The sequence below is a fragment of the Pterocles gutturalis genome, unplaced genomic scaffold (genome assembly GCF_000699245.1).
Source record: "Pterocles gutturalis isolate BGI_N339 unplaced genomic scaffold, ASM69924v1 scaffold3117, whole genome shotgun sequence".
NCBI classification, from domain to species: Eukaryota; Metazoa; Chordata; class Aves; order Pterocliformes; family Pteroclidae; genus Pterocles; species Pterocles gutturalis.
In genome coordinates, this window is record NW_010109922.1 from 1 (window position 1) to 4,107 (window position 4,107).

The following is a 4,107-nucleotide window of genomic DNA, read 5'->3' on the forward strand; positions in this document are numbered from 1 at the left end:
CCGAGAGGACATCAGTCCCAGGGCAGGTTGCCCGGGGGGGATCCGTGTCCCCGGGGAGGTGACAAGGTGACGTGTGTGTCCCCAGCGGGTCAGCATGGAGGGCATCTCCAGCATCCTGCACTCCGGCCTGCGCCAGACCTTCGGCCCCGCCGCCACCGAGAAGCAGGTCCCTTTTTTTTTTTCCTTTTTTTTCCCCCAGAATTACCCAAATCTCTCCCCAAAATCTTCGGGAATTTTCCAACCTCGCTCATGCATCTTGCAAAAAAAACACAAAATCACCTTTTTTAACCCCAAAAGCAGGGGTAGTTTTGCAGCATGCAATGAATGCCTCAAAAAAAAAAAAAATCTGCAAATTAAATGCAATTGCAGCAAAAAATGCAGAATTTTTTTTCCCATTTTCTGCAAAAAAAAGGGTAGATTGGCGCAATCGAGGTGGTTTTTGCAATTTTTTTTTTTTGCAGTACCTGAACACTGTGATTCCCTACGAGAAGAAGGGCTCACCGCCCTCCGTTGAGGACCTGCAGATGCTCACCAACAGTGAGTATTTTTGCTCAAGCCGCTGTTCATAAGCAGAATTGGACATTTTGCATCATCGCTGCAGATTCAGGCTGTGAATGCACGTTTTGCAGCGCTGCATCATTGCAGGCATCATTGCAACACAGCCCATTTGGGATGCAATCCACCTTTTTTTGCATCCTCTTTTTTTGCATCACTGCAGCAGCTGCAGTTTGCATGCATCATCGCAACATGGCCAATTTGGCATGCAATCCCTCTTTTTTTGCATCCCTTTTTTTTGCATTGCTGCAGCAGCTGCAATTGGGTGCATCATCACAACATGGCCTATTTGGGGTGTAATCCCCTTTTTCTTTGCACCCTTTTTTGCACCCTTTTTTTTTGCATTCCCCCTTTTTCTGCATTCCCTTTTTTTTTTTGCATCACTGCAGCAGCTGCAATTTGCACGCATCATTGCAATGCAGCCACTTGTGGTGCAGTCCTTTTTTTTGTGGCATTGCAGCAGCATCTGCGATTAGGGTGCCTCATTGCTTTTGGGGAGCAAAGGGATCTTCGGGGGGCAGCAGGGCCAGGCTAACGGCTTGATTTCCCCCCGCAGTCCTGTTTGCCATGAAGGAGGGGAACGAGAAGGTGCCCACACTGCTCACGGACTACATCCTCAAAGGTACCTGCTCACCGCGTGCATCCCCCTATGCACCCCTTGTGCATCCTTCCTGCAGCTCCTGTGCAGCTCTTGTGCCCCTTTGCATCCCCCATGGAGCCATTCTGCATCCTTCGGCATCTCCCTTGCATCCTTCCTCCATCTTGTGTGCATCCATCATGCATCTCTTGTGCATCTCCAGTGTATCCTTTGTGCATCCTCTGTGCATCCCTTCTGCATCCTTTTGCATCTCCTCTGCATCCTTTTTGCATCCTTGTGCATCTCCCGTGCATGTGTGCATCCCTCATGCATCTCCTGTGCATCCTGTTTGCATCCTTCTGCATCTTCTCCGTCGCATCCTTTGCATCCCTTACCCCTGCCTCATGCATCCTCTGTGCATCCTCCGTGCCCCATCGCGAGCCCACCCCCCTCTCTCTTTGCAGTTCTCTGCCCGACCTGATGCAGCGCCGCCCTCACACCCCCCGGAACCCCGGTGCCCCCCAAAAACGGGGCCGAACCCCAGGAAAACGGGTTCCCTGCGGCTCCGCCACGCCCCCTTCTGCACCCCCCCACCTTTGCACAGCTGGAAATAAATAATTCGTTTCATTAATTAAGCAACAAGCCTCCGGCGTCTTCAACCCCCAGCTCCCAACAGCATTTCGCAACTTTTCGATAGCAAAAAATTATTTTTTCTCTAAAATTCTGCAAAATTTTGCTGCCGTGCTCATGATAGTCATTATTTTATAATTTATGCAAATTTATGCATTAAGAATTACTGCTGCTGGGTGCTCAAGTGGCTGCAGCACTGCAGGGGCCAAATTTGGGTGTAAATTCCCTTTTTCCCCCATTTTTAACATTTCCGCTGCCCCATTTGCTGCTAAAAATTGGGCAGAAATCCCCTTTTTTTCCCCAGAAAATCAACTCATTAAGGGCTCATTAGGGAATATGAGGGGGGCTTCCATCTTGGGGGAGATTTGCTCATTTTGGGGAACATCCTGGGTTGAAGAAGATTGATCATTTTGGGGGGGGCACCACTTGAAAAAAAAATTAATTAATTTTGGGGAGCATCCCGCATTTTTGGGGAGCGTAACATGTTTTAGGGCAGCAGCATCTGTTTTGGGCTGAACATCACTTATTTTGTGGAAAATTATTCATTTTTGGATGATATAACCTATTTTGTGGTGAAAATCACACATTTTGACTCATTTTTTGAGAATATAATTCATTTTGGGGGAAATCACTCGTATTTGGAGGTTATCGCACATTTTGGGGTGAGCATCACTCACGTTGGGGAAAATGACTCATTTTTGGAGGAGAAAACTCATTTGGGGGGGAATCACCATTTTTGGAGAATATCACTCCTTTTGGGGTGAGCATCCCACATTTTGGAGAGAATCACTCATTCTGGGGGGGATTTCCCCTCCTGGGTGCCATCCTTCCTTTTTGGGGGAACATCACTCATTTTTGGAGGTTATCACTCATTTTGGGGTGAAAATAACCAATTTTGGGGCAGAATCACATTTTTTGGAGAATACCACTCATTTTGGGATGAGCACCCTACGTTTTGGTGGAAAAATCACCATTTTAGGAGGATATAACTCATTGTGGGGGGAGCATCACATTTTGGGGGAGAATCACCCAATTCCATCCTCGCTGACTGGGGTCATTTCCCCCATTTTGGGGTCCGATTCCCCCGTTTGAAAGGACTTTTGCCCTTTTTAGGGTTTCTTCACCCATTTTGGGGCTTTCTACGCCCGCAGAAAGAAGCTGCCAAGAAAATACGGCTGCGAAACCTCATCTCGTAGCACTTTATAATAAATGGCCACAAATTAATCCTAAATTACGACGAGTATTTTTGAAATTACAGATTACATTCACGCCACATCAGTATCCAAAAATAGGCTTTTCTGCCCATTGCATCACTTGGTTTTGTTTCCCGCCCCCCCCACCCCAGCTGCTGTTTTTCTTCCTTTTATTTTTTTTTTTAAATAAAAAAAAAAAAGGACAAAAAACAGCAAAAAGCCACGAAAAGCCAAAAAAATTCCTTCCGACAGAAACCTGTGTTTACGGGAGGAACCTGCAGAAGAAATTTCCTTTATTATAATTTCCATCCTGCATCACCTTTAGCATCGCGTTGGATGAAATTTGGGAATTTCATAATTAGTGAAATTTGCCCACTTTTTTTAAAAAAAAAAAACCAAATATGTTGTGGTGTTTTTTTTTTTTTTTTTTTTTGCAGAGCTGCTCTCCCCCAGTGGCTCATTTTTGGGGTGAAACTCCCCCAATTTTCCCACGCAGATGGTCGATATCAGGGAGAAACGATCTTCCCAGCAACAATTTTGAATTTCCATCCAGCGGAGCGAATCTTGAGGGTCGCTGTTCCATTTTGGGGTGAAAATCTGCTTTTTTTTCCCCCATTTTTTTTCCTCCCTCGGTACCAAAATGCCAGGGGAAAGTCTTGCTCCCAGCAGATTTTCCCCCAACTCTTCGTCCAGTCTCAGCCCTTAAGGATGAGGATGGGGTGATTTTGTTGGGGTTTTTTTGGTTTTTTCCAGATTCGATGGGTTTTTAGCACATAAATTAAAGGATTTGGGGGAATTTCCTCCCTTTTCCAGCAAGTTGCATCCGGAGTCACCAAATGGCCGCAGCATTGGGGAGGCCTGGGCAATCCCATGGGTCAAGAGCATGAAACCCTCCTTAAATGCAACGTGAAGCAGAATTTGCACTGATTTTTTTTTTTTTTTTTTTTTTTTTAGTATTTATGCCTGTGAATCATCTTTTTGGGGGAAAAAAACCCAAAAAGCATCAGTCTTGGGGTTGGAGTTGGGTTTTTTTTTTTCTTTTTTTTGCACCAAGAAATCCAGGCGATGGCCACGGCGAAGACCTGCCGTCGCCTGACAGCATCCGAGCATCACCTGGGGAAAACACCTTCCCCTAAAAACACTTTTTTTTTT